Source organism: Cylas formicarius, unplaced genomic scaffold (assembly GCF_029955315.1).
Source record: "Cylas formicarius isolate icCylForm1 unplaced genomic scaffold, icCylForm1.1 PGA_scaffold_4__25_contigs__length_36172078, whole genome shotgun sequence".
In the NCBI taxonomy this organism is placed as follows: Eukaryota; Metazoa; Arthropoda; class Insecta; order Coleoptera; family Brentidae; genus Cylas; species Cylas formicarius.
In genome coordinates this window covers 28,777,602-28,795,524 of record NW_026844334.1, presented here as the reverse complement: position 1 = coordinate 28,795,524, position 17,923 = coordinate 28,777,602, and positions in this window count along the sequence as shown.

Genomic DNA, 17,923 nt, shown 5'->3' with positions numbered 1-17,923 from the left:
GTTTTTTCTACTGTAAGTCCGGTGTGTGTCATTATAGCAAGTGGTAAGTACCTACTGTTTGATTATGGTTTCATATCTTCAAAAACGATAAAATAATAAAATACCACAGGTTTGAATACTGAGAATATTAAATATTTTCAAAATATCGAGGACTTTGCAATGCGTAGAATCATCCCATATGCGATTTTACATTAAATAAAGCATCACCATTCTGACCAAGTCACTAAATTTAGAATACAATATTTCGTTGGAATTATGAACCTCCAATTATATTCTACAAATTTTAATTTGACCTTTTGATCTTAAGTTTTGACTTATTTTGGGTAATAAGGGTTCTGATGTAAAAAAAAACAAGATTAATTTACCATTTTTATGAGTTTAGCAATAATGATCTACAAAAATTATTGTGGTTTCTTTATAGGATACTGCTATATTAACGTTTGATGTCAACGAAACATTTACTTATGCTTAGTTTGCCAAAGTTAAATTTTGTGATGCTTTAAATAAACGATTTGTCGTAAATAAATTCTATGCACGTGTCGTTGGACGGATTTATTTTAAAGAATCCGTTTTTAGCTCCGTGTTACTACTCAACAGTTCACAAAAATCTTCTATCAAAGGCCCGGACCACACAATAGCGTTCAGTGCTACGTCCGTCCAAAGTTTACCTTACAGGACACTCAAATCGGGATTTTCAGTTGTGCTCTAGCTTTTAGAGTTGTAGTACGTGTGCGGCACAGTGAAAAAAATGTCTGTGGTCGAAGCGCTTGTTGGAGCCATTAGAGCTTTGTTGGCTCTTTTGCTGGCTACTCCTAAAAATGATGGTGTCGCTCAGGGTATGAAAGAACGTACTCAAGCGATAAGAAGAATCGAAAAGGAAATGCGGACTACGAAAACGGTGGGAGAAAAACAAATGGCTCAAATGGCCCAAGTTAAATCGTTTCGGAGTCAATTTAAAAGAATGCTGAAGAGATTTTCCGGAAGTAGACCCGTAACTGTGAGAGATCGCGTTCACTGGACTGTTTCGCACTACTTCGACGACGTGTCAACAACGCGCTGAAAACGGACCAGGCCGTTAAGATAAACGCTGTCTTCGGGGGAGAATTTCAAATTCAAAATGCTGATCAAATCCAGACGGAAATTAAATACTTTACAACTTCGACCGCAGCAATCTACAAAGACACTAATTTAGAACAATGGTTTGAGAGAAACGTTGTCTTGCCAATTAAAACCAAATTAGAGGAGTTCCAAGAAAAAGATTTCGGATGGGCTTTAAGGAAAATCCTAAATTTAATGGTCAATATCAACAAGTTTAATCAACTTCACGCCGGAAATTCCCTGAAGTTACCGGAGTCGATAACAAGAAAACACACTTGTATTAACGTGCAAAATTCTGATGAAATGTGCTTTGCCTGGGCCGTGGTTTCTGCTCTGTTTCCTGCTACATCAGAATTCGCCTTACCCCCGTCTCCAGTCTGTTTCAAATCTTAAAGGTGACCGGTTTCCAATGACGTTGCGGCAATTTCCAAGATTCGAAGGTCAAAATAATGTTTCGGTGAATGTTTATAGGCTGCTGAAAAAATCATCAATTAGGTTTCAAGTTGTTCCTGCTTATCTGACCAAAGATAAAAAGGTCAAACACGTTAAGCTACTACAGATACAATTTACCGTCTATGTATATTTTACAAGTCTAAATTGTGCCACATATGCGAGAAGGCGTTTGAAAAAGACAACAAAAAAGTTCGAGACCATTGTCACCTGACTGGGAAATACAGGGGACCCGCACACGAAAATTGTAATCTTCAATTTAGGGATGGCCACACCGTTCCCGTAGTATTTCATAATCTTTCTTCGTATGACGGAAATATAATAATAAAAGCTCTAGCCAAATGTGATGGGTCGATCGACTTGCTATCTGTAAACAAGAAAAAGTATATTTCCTTTACGTGGTGGCACCTCAATGACAACCTGGTGAAATTCCGATTCATCGACAGTTTTCGATTTATGTCGAGTGGCCTGGATAAGCTGGCGGCTAATTTAACGGAATATCCAATACTGGAGCTCGAATTTAGTGAATTGTCGGAGGAGCAAGCCAATATATTGAAACAAAAAGGCGTTTTTCCCTACGATTATGTGAATGGATGGAATACGTTGAAAGAAACTGTTTTGCCTGCTATTTCGGCATTTTATAATATATTGGATGACAAACCGTTGACCAAAAAAGATTACAAACTTGCTCAGGAAGTCTGGGAGAAAATTGGATGTCGAAATTTGCAGGATTATTCTGAACTTTATATGCTGCTCTTGGCAGACGTTTTTGAGAGGTTTCGAGAAACGGCACATAAGACCTATGGACTTGATCCTGCACATGCCTACACACTGCCGGGATACGCGTGGAGCTGCATGTTGTATAAATTGAAGCAAAAACTAGATCTACTCATTGACGTCGACATGATTTTGTTTATCGAGAAAGGAATGCGAAGAGGCTTTAGTCAGTACTCCAAACGATATGCGGAAGCCAACAACAAATATATGCACAGCTACGATCCCTCCAAAGTTGATAAATACTTGATGTATTTCGACGTCAATAACCAATACGGGTGGGCAATGTCTCAATACCTACCGTACGGAGGTTTTAATTGGTTGGATGAACAGCAAATCGAAAATCTTGACATTTTAAATATATCCAACGAGTCGGACGTCGGCTACATCTTGGAGGTCGATTTGGAAATACCCGAGGAGTTGCACGACAAATTTGCAGATTTACCTCCATGTCCCGAACATCGCTGCACTCCAGGATCCGAAAATCAAAAATTACTGACCACCTTATACGACAAGCAGGAGTATGTCATTCACTATCGTAATCTGAAACAGGCGCTACAACTGGGAGCTAAGTTAAGAAAGGTACATCGAGCCATTTCGTTCAGCCAGTGGCCTTGGTTAAAAGCCTATATCGACCTAAACATTGCACTACGTCAGGCTGCCAAAAACGAGTTTCAAAAGAACTTAAATTGATGATCAATGCTGTGTTTGGAAAAACAATGGAAAACATACGGAACCATTCCAACGTTAAGCTTGTGAAAAACTGGGAAGGTCGCTACGGTGCGGAAGCTCTGATTGCCCGACCCGAATTTAAAAGTGCAACTATAATTAGTAAAAACCTCGTTCTTATTGAATTAATAAAATCTGAAATATATTTTAACAAACCTATCTACGTTGGGATGTCAATTATGGAGATAGCCAAGACAACAATTTATGACTTTCACTACAACTACGTTCAAGAAATATTTTCCAATTCCCGACACAGATTCTCTTGTATGCGAGATATTATCCATAGACCCGTACGAGATTTTAAAAAAGGATTGTTTCCGGTATTTTGATACATATATATAATATATATATATATATATATATATACTATATATATATATATATATATATATATATATATATATATATATATATATATATATATATATATATATATATATATATATAATATATATATATATATATATATATATAATATATATATATATATATATATATATATATATATATATATATATATATATATATATATATATATATATGATGACACTATATTCCGGGATATCATCCGTTCGCTCGTTGAACTCCGACTGGAATCCTGCAAATCCTGCATCCGACTGGAATCCTGCAAATCCTGCATCCGACTGGAATCCTGCAGACGTTTCGCCAAAATCTCACTTGGCATCTTCAATGCTCGCGCTCCGAGTGTTCGAAGTGTTTTCGGAGCGCGAGCATTGAAGATGCCAAGTGAGATTTTGGCGAAACGTCTGCAGGATTCTAGTCCGATGCAGGATTTGCAGGATTCCAGTCGGATGATATCCCGGAATATAGTGTCATCATATATATATATATATATATATATATATATATATATATATATATATATATATATATATATATATATATATATATATATATATATATATATATATATTCCGGGATATCATCCGTTCGCTTGTTGAACTCCGACTGGAATCCTGTAGACGTTTCGTCAAGATCTCACTTGGCATCTTCAATGCTCGCGCTCCCAATGTTCGAAGTGTTCTGTTAATTGCGCAAACAACCTGTCAACTTCTGGAAATTTAAAAACTGGAATTGGAGGAGGGTTTGGAGGGTAATCAGGTGAAGGTGACCTTTGGGGCAAGCTAGGCACAGATGCGTCTGGAAGATGATCAAGTAAAGGTGGGTTTTTGGGAAAGTTAGGTAAAAGTAGATTTGTAGGAGTGCTGAAAAAAATCAAAAGGGGTGGTTCAATGTCAGGAACATTTACTTCAGGTACAGGGCGAGGTGGAAGTGGAGCAAGAACTGTTTCCAAGTGGGGGCGGTTGGTTTTAGATGAGCAAAGGTCATCTTCTTCATGCTAGACATCTAGTCAATCGTTCAAATTCGCAACGAAGTGAACTGCTTCCCTAAACAATATATTTTTTATAATAATGTGATAACTATTTGCAAAATGAATTGTTTACCTAAGAAAATCTTCTATTGTGAAGTGACCATTCACTAGCTTGTCCCAGGCTTCATCCAGACGGGCGTTGAAGGCAGTATTTCTTGTTGCGATCCTGAAAACTTGGCCTTGTCGTTCCAAATGTTCCAATTCCAGTATTGCACTGTTCTGAATCTCAACCAGATTTTCTAAAATTGGCAGATAGTGCTTTCTATAACTGTCCTTTAGAGGTTAGTTAGTTAAATGTTTAGTGACTAGAGTTTTTAAAACACAATTATTATTAATGTGTGAAAATAATATATTATAGAAAATACCCATCAAATCCCAAACTACTGGAAGGCATTACGTTATTGGTCCTGTGTCGCTCCTGAAATACGCTAATATGTTCTAGTGTGTCCCGCTGAATCCATTGTATGCTAACATCGTCGTGAAATTCCCTAAATGTATTGTCCAGTCCTCCAAAAACTGTAACCATCGCGGTTGGCAAGAGTACTAAGGCATAGAACTTCCTCAATAATTTTTTCCCATCCACATTTCCTTGTACAATCTCCAATGCCCAGCTTGTCAAAGTAAAGCCTGAAGAATAACATTTTGTATTTTTATGATAATGACATATTCTACACACTGCGATCCAAAAGTAAGCTAACAGATTTTCTTGTGCAATTTGTGAAACTCCTGGTCTTCTCGGTACAACCTTGAAAGACCCATCAGTGAATGTATATTGTGACTCCCGGAAATTTTCAATAAACTGATGATTCCCAAGGATAAGTGAGTAGATATACTACCTGCGTTCAACAGCAATTTCGGCCGTTTTTACATGTAAATTCCCATAAGAAAAATTTAAGGTTCATATCCTGCCTCCGACTGGAATCCTGCAGACGTTTCGCCAAAATCTCACTTGGCATCTTCAATGCTCGCGCTCCGAAAACACTTCGAACACTCGGAGCGCGAGCATTGAAGATGCCAAGTGAGATTTTGGCGAAACGTCTGCAGGATTCCAGTCGGATGCAGGATTTGCAGGATTCCAGTCGGAGTTCAACGAGCGAACGGATGATATCCCGGAATATAGTGTCATCATATATATATATATATATATATATATATATATATATATATATATATATATATATATATATATATATATATATATATATATATATATATATATATATATATATATATATATATATATATATATATATATATATATATATATATATATATATATATATATATATATATATATATGTATATATATATATGTATATATATATACATTCAACGAGCGAACGGATGATATCCCGGAATATAGTGTCATCACATTTTTCCATCCGTGAATCAATACGTGAGAATATATATATATATATATATATATATATATATATATATATATATATATATATATATATATATATATATATATATATATATATATATATATATATCTCCGTTGTCTTCGGATTTGTCAACTACAAGGATATAATCTTTTCTTCCAACATTTCGACCTAAACCAAAAAACGTTCATGGTTAACTTAAAATTTAATTTACGGTTTACATTAGAATACAACAGTTAAAGCTAAACAATCGCTGAAAACTGTTTCCCGGTTTGTCCATGACCACATGCTTTCAAATCAAGAATTAGAAAAAAGTTGAAAAGAAAATACCGAAGAGGAAGGGAAAAGAAATTGATGGGAAGATATCAATTAATCAAAAATGATAAATCCAACTCATATTCTTTCTACTATTTACAAATCTTCTGGATTTTTCCTGTGTCGGTGGATGAAGATTCGAAGTTTCGTTTATCAACCTTTTGGCTTCTTCGGGGTTTCACTGAAACTGGTTTCAATTCTACTACTTTATTAAGGTTTACAAGTGGACATATTTCTTCATTTTGATAACCCTATTCTTAAGTCTACGGATAAGGTATTATAAGCACAACTAGTGTGCAGCGACTGGTTCTGTAGCGGCTGGTGATTGGTGTTTGGGCTGGGCAGCACATTTTACTCTCTACCTACTTATATAGGGTGCGGCAAAATGATAGGTACTATTCGGGATGTTAATAAAAACCAAACTACATAAATCAAACATTTTTTTAAAATTATTTTTGAAATGTACGTTTTATGCCATTTAGGAACGTTATTTTTTAAAAATGATGTCTTTTAAATGACGGCCATTATTGTCGATGCACTCTTGTAGGTTCTCGCGGATGCGCATCATTACCCGATGGATCATTTCTTGGTGAATTGAGGCAATTTCCTGTCTTGTCTCGATGTCTTGATCGATCTCCGTTGACTGTTACCATTATTCCATCTTTTTCGAAAAAGTAAGGATCCCATACGCCGAACTCCGAAATTGCACACCAAACGGTGACTTTTGGACTGTGAAGAGGACACTCATGAAGTTTCTGTGGACCATTAGCTGATCAATAACGGAAATTTTGCTTATTTACGGTACCCGAGAGGTGAAAGTGAGCTTCATCGCTAGATATGAATACAGCGCCTCTGGGAATGTTTTGAAGAATATCTCGGCATAAATTTGTGCGGGTTTCAAAATCTCTTGTGCTTAATTTCTGCACTACCATCATTTTGTGCGGATGCATTTGGAGTGAGTTGTGTAAAATTCTTCGAACACTTCTATCGGGAACTCCCAAAGCAGCTGTATGCTTACGAGCTGACCGCCTTGGAGACTGTTGTACGGAAACTCTTACTGCATTCACATTTTCCGGTGTTCTTACTGTCCTTGGTCGGCCAAGTAACAAAAGTATCATCAACGGTCCGTCTCCACAGTTTTGGTTTCACGTGAAAAGTGAATATATATATATATATATATATATATATATATATATATATATATATATATATATATATATATATATATATATATATATATATATATATATATATATATATATATATATATATATATATATATATATATATATATATATATATATATATATATGATGACACTATATTCCGGGATATCATCCGTTCGCTCGTTGAACTCCGACTGGAATCCTGCAGACGTTTCGCCAAAATCTGACTTGGCATCTTCAATGCTCGCGCTCCGAAAACACTTCGTTCGAATATATATATATATATATATTCCAGATTCCAGTCGGAGTTCAACGAGCGAACGGATGATATCCCGGAATATAGTGTCATCACATTTTTCCATCCATGAATCAATACGTGAGAATATATATATATATATATATATATATATATATATATATATATATATATATATATATATATATATATATATATATATATATATATATATATATATATATATATATATTGATAAAAGAAACTCTCCAACTTCCAAAATACATACTCAATTAACGATGTGCCTTCATCTACAACGTTGAGACTTCCGATTTCGGAAGTCACAACGTTTCCTATGTAAAACTTTGCCAGTATGACCTTGAGGGCCTTAGCAACGTTCCTGCAAAATTTTCTAATGAAGTCCCAAGGTCGACCATTTATCCGTACATTATCAATTTTAGTTCAGGTGTAAATCGTTGGTGCTCGCATCGCAATTCGCAATGTAATCTTGGTATGTCTGTCGCATGTATTGACTTCCCTTTGAATCTCCGCGGTAAACCATACCTTAGGACTTCACAGTATATGTAATTGTAGTACTTTATGACTTCCTACGAGGTAGTAAAATGGCAACATAGCATTTTTTGCGTAGTTCAAGGCCGTTATTTTAGGTGCACAATATACTGAAAAGGATTCATTTCGACCATATTTGCGGATAACGAACGAAATTTTGTGACTTCCCTTAAAAATGAATGGAGTACTAAATTAATGCCTTCTCTGGTTTTGGATAAAAACAAGAAAATGTTCAAAAAGATATGATGAAGATATGATAAACACAATTTGAATATTGGCAGTTTAATTATTTTTCTGTCTTTAATAATAATAAAGGACTTTTATTATACAAAATAAACAAATATAATTTTGAAAAATTTTCTTCCGCTTGTTCGCCTTGACAAGTTCATTTATACACAAAATCTGCTTAGGCACATTAACTTCAATAAAATAAATGAATTAAAAGGAAAACAAAATAAAAAGTAAGAAGCCTGAAATATCGTAGATTTCGCGAGATCAATTAAATAATTAAATGCTGACATTGTTTATTTGTATTGGTTCATTTTCAGTTCTTAATTTATACTAGAATTTAAATATATTACTGCTCTTTTAATTTAATTAAATAATTTTTTTAAAAATAAATTCATTTTTTTTGAATAGTTCAAAATAGTGTTATAATATAGCCCGAAAACGACGGTTTGACGTATATACATCTATGCTAAAATGCAGTCTTTGCTGGAAATACTTTAGAATATGGTTTTTTATAATTATGAAAAATAAGATCGCAGACTGTAAATATCGTGTAAGATGTTGGGAGACCTTATGTTAGTCTTAGTCAATAGTTCTGCAGTTCTGGATTTTCGTTTGCACGTTCTTGCTAAAATGTAATAATCACTTTTTATCATTTCTTGTACACTAAGAATGCATCATCAATTGGTCGTATAAAAATCGTGCGGTGCAGGGGGTGGTGGGGGTGAATTTTCTAAAAATTGTCAAGAAATTATTATTTTTTTGTTTGCACCATAGTGCTCTTAAATTGACAAACCCGCTTTTCAATATTTTTATTAGAAATACTTTATTTTTTCATTTTAAAAACACCGCATAATGATTTTATATGGGAGTATCTTATGAATAAAAGCTTGCTCTGAAATCTCTTTTTTATGTTATCGTTTACCTCGCTGAAAACTATTTGGTTTATCAAAAAAGTGTTTCCTATAAACGATATGCATTGAAGGTCAACGAATCCGTTATTTTTTTAAAAACCCCAATCTGATGGATAGTTTTTGTTTTTAATTAGCAAAATGTGAAACCATGTCGTGAATATCACGGAAGCCAGCGAAGCAGCGAGGAAGGGTGAGATTTGCGAGGACGGTCATGCAATAGACTTTGCGGTTCCGACGTGCGCTTGTACAACCATTTTCGTAGCGAGGATGATTTTATTTATTTTTTATGTCTACGTTTTAAGTGTCAGAATAGTTTTCTTTGAGGGAGTGAAGTAGTTTTTAATGTGACTAAAATATATTTATTTTTGTGTGAGAATGATATCCAAATGGATATTAAAATCAGTACATGTTCTAGTTGCGAACTTGATTCAATAATCAAATTAAAGCATTTAACGAAAAAAGCTGCTAACACTAAAGGAAAAGTTTTTAACTTCCAATTATGTGTACCTTGTCAATAAGGCGGAAAGCTCATAACGTCAAAACAAATATCCAAACAAAAATTAATTGAATGTGCAAAAATCCGCATGAACATCTGTTAAGGCAAGGATCCTAATGCTCTACATATTTTTTTGAATTTTAATGACATAAGGGAACAAGTTTACAATGAAATAAAAACTGTTATAAAACCTATACGAGTTTTAAATTGCGTATTTTGCCAGAAACGTTTAAAAAATCAAAAGCTCTGACAAGTCATGACCAATATGGAAAAACAAAATTAAAACTCGAAGAAATACGAAATTAAATGTTTCATGCTATTTGACAGAATCACGTAAAACAATAAATAAACTAGCACATTGGGATTTTTGGTTAAAAAAGTTAAAGGCAACTTTGTGGATCGAATTAGTGAATTCTCCAAGACGAAATCTATACCTATAAGAACCTAGAATTTTTTTGAAACGGTTTTCTAAGGAGCAAGTCTTTGAAGTAGTAGTGCATCACACTAAGACGGAAACATCCAACTATTTATTCTTTGCTTCGTCAGCACTGACGAAGATTTGCCAAAATATTAAAACGGAAATAAATGGCATAATTTAAATTTAAAAATTTGAAAATTAAGGATTACAAAACGCATATTCCAAATAATTTATATTTTTTAACAAGTCTTCTTGGCTCCAGCGAAACATGTAATGCCAGGAAAGAAACGGAAATACTTAATATTTGTCAAGATGATGAGTTTAAATGAAAAAAGAATATACCCCTAAACTTATTGGTTTGGGACTCTTAACCTATTAGGAGACCAACTCATAAAAAATGGTTGAAACCAGCCACGCTTGTTGTCACACAGTATCTTACACACAAATTTCAATAAATGAAACTATACCTGGAACCTTTAAACTTTTGCCATATAATGTAGAGTTCAATGAAAAATTTCACATGTACTGATAACCGAAGCAATATTACAAGAGTATGCATCTGTTCTAAATACCTGTCAATATAAAAAAGGTATAGAGACATTCAATTTTCTGTGAAATAAGATTTTTTAATTTAGACACAACATTTTAGGGGTAACGGGCCATTGTGTTCCTGTAAAAGAAAATTTATGAAATGTATTGGTTCCTGTAAATATGTAAAATCAATATGTAGCAATAAGCGAGATAAAAATGATCCCTGACCAACACGAAGGGTTTTTTTTTAGATTAACTTTTTACTTCTACTTAATTTTAGTTGTTATTATGGATATAATTTTAATTTTGATTCTAGCTTCTATGTACACTTATGTACTATTGGTTTAATATGCAATGTTGCAATGTCAAAAATAACAAAACAGTATCATCCCTATCAAAAAATTCGACTATGAGGGCAAATACGTATCACATTCGCTACGAAAGAGGGTATACAAACAAAAACGATTTTAAGCGGCCGCCGCAACCGCAAGTCTTTTATTACCTGACCGTCTTTGCGAATTTGACCCTTTCTCTCTGCTTCGCTGGCGGCCGTGATGTTCACGACAGGGCTTCATATTTTGCTAATTAAAAATAAACGATCCATCTGATTATAGTTTTTTAAAAAGTAGCTGATTCGTTGATCTTCAATGCATATGATTTATAAAAAGCATTTTTTTGATAAACTAAATAGTTTTCAAGTTACAGCGAGGTAAACGTTAAAGATATAAAAGCATTATGCGGTGTGTTTTTAAAATGAAAAAAAAAAAAAGATTTCTAATAAAAATATTGAAAAGCGGTTTCGTCAGTTTAATGGCTGTATGTTGTAGATAACAACAACATAATAATATTTTTTTGTCATTTTTATTATAAAATTCACTACCACCACCCCCTGCACTATACGATTTTTGTACGACCAGTTGGTTTTGCATTCTTAGGGACAGTGTAAAATTGCTACACATTTATGTTTTTAAAATAGGAAAATAATCACTCAGACCAGCCTGTAGAACTCCAGAGTTTTTGATTAAAGTTACATCAAAAACACAAATGTAATCTAGCCATTTTAATGAAGTTTTTGTAGTTCTCGCAATTTTTGTAAGGTATTTAATAATATACCGAGGGTTCAAATGAATTTTTTAGGGGTGGAACTATTATAAAATAATTTTTTAAAAATGTGTCCAGATTGTTAGGCCTTTAAAATTTCTTAAACAGCCCCTTAGCCTACGAATTCATTATAAGACTCAAAAATACATATAAAAACAATTTCAGTTTGAAATGTTTGTTTGCGTTTTGTTTACGTTGACGCAATCAAATGAATATCAATATTTTTGAACGCATTATTTAAAAGGAAGTTTGAATCAAGATTCTAAAATTTGTAAAATTTCTTTTTAAAATTTTTATCTTGACATCAATTTACAGAAGTTTATGCCTCTTTCCAAAAAAAGTAATTTGATGATACTCAAACTTTGTATTTAACTTACTTTTTAGTTATGAAAAAATTAAATATATCCGAAACAATACCATATGTTATAAAAGATTTGTTACTTTTTGGCCACAACACATTCAGTGCACTTCAGTGCAGTAATAATTATTACTGTTATGTATTTTTTTCATGAAGCAAAAGTTTACATCTTTTTGAAAAATATGCAGATCACCAAAAAGTGAGCCCCTTGCAAGTGACGATGCGGCTACAAGAAAATTACGTTTAAACGCACCCGAAGCCATTCATGACATGCAACGGATTTAATTTTTTATGAACATGTTTCATATATTCAGCGAAATTTATATATACCAGAAGCTCTTTGGTCATCGTGACTTCCCGAATATATAATCTCACTATAAGGCACACCTTGTCACTTAATTATTTTTATGTTTTTAATAATAATAATTTATTATAGAAAATAAACAAATATAATTTTCCAAATTTTCTTCCGCTTGTTCGCCTTGACATGTTTATTTATACACAAAAGGTGCTTAGGCACATTAACGTCAAGGAAATAAATGAATTAAAAGGAAAACATAAAATAAAGAGTAAGAAGCCTGAAATATCGTACAATTCGCGAGATCAATTAAATAGGTAAACGCTGATAAAGGTTATTTTCAGGCATTGTTTATTTGTATTGGTTCATTTTCAGTTCTTCATTTATACTAGAGTTTAATTAAACATATTACTGCTCTTTTATTAAAGAATGAAATAATTTTGTTTAAAGGTAAATTAATTTTTTCATTGTAGTATTTTAGCCGGAAATTGATGAACTATGTTTACAATTATATAAGAGGAGGATCTTTTGAATAGTTCAAAATAGTGATATGATATAGCCCGAAAACGACGGTTTGACGTATATATATCTATGCTAAAATGCAGTCTTTGCTGCAAATACTTTGGAATATGGTTCTTTATAACTATGAAAAATAATGTCGCAGAGTGCAAATATCGTGTAAGATGTTCGGATACCTTATGTTAGTCTTGGGCAATAGTTCTGTAATCGCTGAACTCTGTTAAAGTTAGTTTGCTTTAAACACTCACAGCAATTTACTTGTCACAGGACGACTGAAAGCCCACAAGACTTTTTTCTACATGTGCATGAATTTGATGCTTTATGAAGTTTTTCAAGATTGTGGACAGAGTTTGCAAAATGTTTGGAGTTGATTAAAAGAGTCTGAGTTGTTTGCTTTATTTAATAAACCCTGGAACTTAACATAAAGGAGCAAGCCATTGAAGCAGTAGTGCATCACACTAAAACGGAAACGTCCAACTATTTATCCTTTGGTCCGCCAGGAATGACGAAGATTTGCCAAAATATTAAAATGGAAATAATTGGCATACAGAATGCAGAATTTAAAAATTAAGGATTACAAAAAGCAAATAATTTATATTTTTTAACTAGTCTTCTTGTCTCCAGCGAAACATGTAATGCCAGCAAAGAAACGGAAATACTTAATATTTGTCAAGCGAGTCATCTTTGCGAGTTCAAATGGAAAAAAAAAATTATATATATAAAAAACTTGTTGAAACCATGCACGTTTGTGGTCACTCAATATCTTACACGGATACGCGTCGCTCAAGAAGAAATTCAAATTTATTTAGAAAGCGATTACGCAACTGTCTCTAGACAATTGACGACGAGTTGGAAAATTTATTATACAATATTACAAGAGGATACCTCGGTTCTAAACACCTGTCTATGTAAAAAAAAGGCAGAGACATTCAATTTTCTGTTAAATAAGATTTTTTAATTTAGGCAAAACATTTCAGGCGTAACGAACCATTATGTTCCCGTAAAAGAAAATTTATGAAATGTATTGGTTCCTGTAAATGTGTGAAATCAATATGTAGCAATAAGCGAGACAAAAATGATCCCTGACTAATACTAAATATCTCTATTTTATCGGACATTGAAACAAATTCAGACTGAATGAAGAGTAAAAAACGTAATGACAATTTTTTTTATAAATCAAAAACCTATTATTTTTGCCGAAGATATACGCTAATATTGGATTGGAATGCGAAGAAGGATTTTTTTTAAGATTAACTTTTTACTTTTACTTAATTTTAGGTGTTATCATAGATATAATTTATATAATACAAATAATTAATAATGTCAAATATAATAAAACGGTACCATCCCTATGTAACAAGTAATTAATCAAAAAATCCAACTATGAGAAAAATACGTGTATCATATTTGCTACAAAAGAGGGTCTACAAGCAAAAACGATCCTAAGCGCTCTCCGCAACCGCTAAATCGTTTATTGCCTGACCGTCCTCGCAAATCTGACCCTTTCTAGCTGCTTCGCTGGTGGTCTTGATACATTATGATAATTAAAAAAAAAACGGACCATCCGATTGGGGTTTTTGAAAAAGTAACAGATTCCAAATAGTTTTCATGTTACACCGAGGTAAACGATAAACTAAAAATGACTTTTGAGGGCAAGCGTTTATTCGTGTGTGTAACTAATACCTCGACCAATAAAAAAGAGAGTTTTTAATTTTACTCATCCTTTTTATTTAGTTTTAGATAATAAAAATTTAAATAAAACAAAATAATACTTAAAAAATATTAAAAAAGGTTTGTGACTATTTGATTTCTAAAATTCATTGCAAACTCAGTCAGAATTATTACTGTTCGGTCGTATTCTCATAAAATCTTAGCAAAAGTTGACATCTTTTTAAAAAATATGTAACTCCTCCAAAACTAAATCCGCGGCACGTTACAAAGCGACCGCCAGCAAATTAAATATAAACGCACTCGGAGCCATTCGTGACGTACAAATGTGGAACGGATTTAGTTTTGGGTGAACCACGATTGCAATATCGAGCGAATTCTATATACAGCCGAAACTCTTTACTCATTTTGACTTCCTTAATATACAGTCTAATAGTAAAACATACCTTGTCACTTCTTGTATATATGAGAAACTTGGCATCATATATATATATATATATATATATATATATATATATATATATATATATATATATATATATATATATATATATATATATATATATATATATATATATATATATATATATATATATATATATATATATATATATATATATATATATATATATATTCTCACGTATTGATTCACGGATGGAAAAATATGATGACACTATATTCCGGGATATCATCCGTTCGCTCGTTGAACTCCGACTGGAATCCTGCAAATCCTGCATCCGACTGGAATCCTGCAGACGTTTCGCCAAAATCTCACTTGGCATCTTCAATGCTCGCGCTCCGAAAACACTTCGAACACTGGGAGGTTATCGGCGGTGCGTGCGGTATTTATACTCTGCGCCGGAGATGGTAACGGTGCTGCTTGTGCGTGGGGGGAGGTGGCTCCGCCCACTGAATTGTCGCGTTGTTAATTTCGCCCGATCGTAGTTGCGATGTCCCCGTTGGCTGCTGCGCATCGCTCTGCTGTTTGATTATCGTTCTCCACGTGTTGGATAAATGCAGAGCGTCGTCTCTCGTATTGAGGTGTCCGGACTTTTCTATTTCGATGGCCTCTCGTATAATCCTAGTCCTAAAATCAGGAATATTAGCTATTTGTTTGCAAGTGCCGAAATCAATTTTATGGCCTGTCTGATGTTGGTGCTGAAACAAAGCAGATGTTGTTTGTTTGTTTCTTATGGCTAAACGATGTTCCTCGAGCCTGGCTGAAATCCTTCTGTTGGTCTGTCCCACATACGTCAGGCTGCACGATCCGCATGCTACACTGTATACTCCTTGGTTTTCCAGAGTAATTTTTTGTTTTGGGTTTCTTAGTATTGCTCCGATGGTATGGTCAGGTTTGTATGCCGTTGATATGTCGTGTTTGCGTAATATTCGGCCGATTTTGTCAGTAACCCCCTTGATGTATGGCAGGACAGCGATCGATCTTCGTTGGGTCTCATCCTGCACTCTCTGCTGCGGCTGTTGTTGTTTACTGATTGCCTTGCTGATGGTGCGCCTTTGGTATCCGTTTTGTCGAAGACAGGTACTAATTTTCTTCAGTTCTTTATCTCTGTTCCTCTCGTTTATGAGCCTGAAGGACCGAGCAATTAATGTATTTGCCACTGCCTGTATCTGTGACGGGTGGTGATGAGATTTAGCGTTCAGATATCTATCAGTGTGGGTTGGTTTTCTATAGACAGTGTGTTCCAAGTGTCCATCTTCGGTCCTTGTGATGTGCACATCTAAAAAGGGCAGACTGTTATCCTCTTCCATTATGTATGGCGGAAGATCTTCGTTTTCTTCTATAAGCAAGAGTGCCTCTTCTACTGGAATACTCGGGTAGAGGGATTTGACATCGAAACTTGCCATAATGTCGTCCTTGTCCATCCTGAGAGAACCTAAAATCTGAGTGAAATGTTCTGAGTTTTTAACATAGGAATCTGCCTTTTCCACTATAGGCTGAAGTGCACTGGCCAGATGTTTTTCCAGCTTGCATAATGGTGAGTTAAAGGCGCTTACGATTGGACGCAGGGGAACCCCGTCCTTATGGATCTTTGGGAGCCCGTAGAATTTTGGGCAACGACTCGATTTTTCCCTCGGAATAAGTTTCTTCTTTGTATCCTCGTTTATTGATGAATCGAGAATTTTGGACTTAGTTGTTTTTTCCAAATATGTCGTGGGATCTCTGGTGACTAGTTTGTATATTGGGTCGTTCAAAATATCCTCCAATTTTGCATTATAATCCGACGTATTCATGACGACAGTGGCATTTCCTTTGTCTGCTGGCATTATTAGAATGTTTTCGTTTTTGTTTAGATTCCTTAAGGCTTGCATTTCTTCTCTGCTTAAGTTTGGTTGCGGTGGTTTTGACTGTCTTAAGACTCTGGCGACATCTTGCCTAATTAACTCCGCATCTTGTTCGTCTATGGTGGAAAGACTTGCTTCGACGTTGGAAACGATCTCTTCGACGGGTACTCTTTTTGGAGCTATTGCGTAGTTAAATCCTTTATTCAGTACGCTGACTTCTGTATTGGAAAGATGGTATGCTGAAATATTATGAACTGTACTGCTTCGGTTTGTATTTGGCACTTGTCCTGATTTTTTGGAATTTGACTGAAGGATTTCTAATTTCTTCCACAGTTTTTTTGACGTGATGTCCTTGTCTTTCTCAGTGCGCCATGATGTTAATAATTCTATGCGGTCCCACAGCAACTGATGGATCTTGTTGCTCAGTTTCAGGTGGAGTCTGAAAAGTTGTAGCTCAGTCTCACTAATTTCGTACCGGGTCCGCCTGATCTGGTCTTGGAGTAGGGCCTTGCTAGCTTTGTCCAGGATAGCTTGTGTCTTTCTGGTGCGTGTATGATAAGACAACCTTGTAAATGTTGGCAGCAAGTTCTGGTTGCGGCAGTTTTTAAGAAAATTCAAGTTGCACAGCGAAATAACCCTCCTTTGTCTTAGTTTTTCATAACACTTGGTGGCTGTAAAGGTCTCCTTCCCGTAAAGGTGTATGATATTCTCACGTATTGATTCACGGATGGAAAAATATGATGACACTATATTCCGGGATATCATCCGTTCGCTCGTTGAACTCCTATCCTATATATATATATATATATATATATATATATATAATATATATATATATATATATATATATATATATATATATATATATATATATATATATATATATATGTTTTCGGAGCGCGAGCATTGAAGATGCCAAGTGAGATTTTGGCGAAACGTCTGCAGGATTCCAGTCGGATGCAGGAGCAGGATG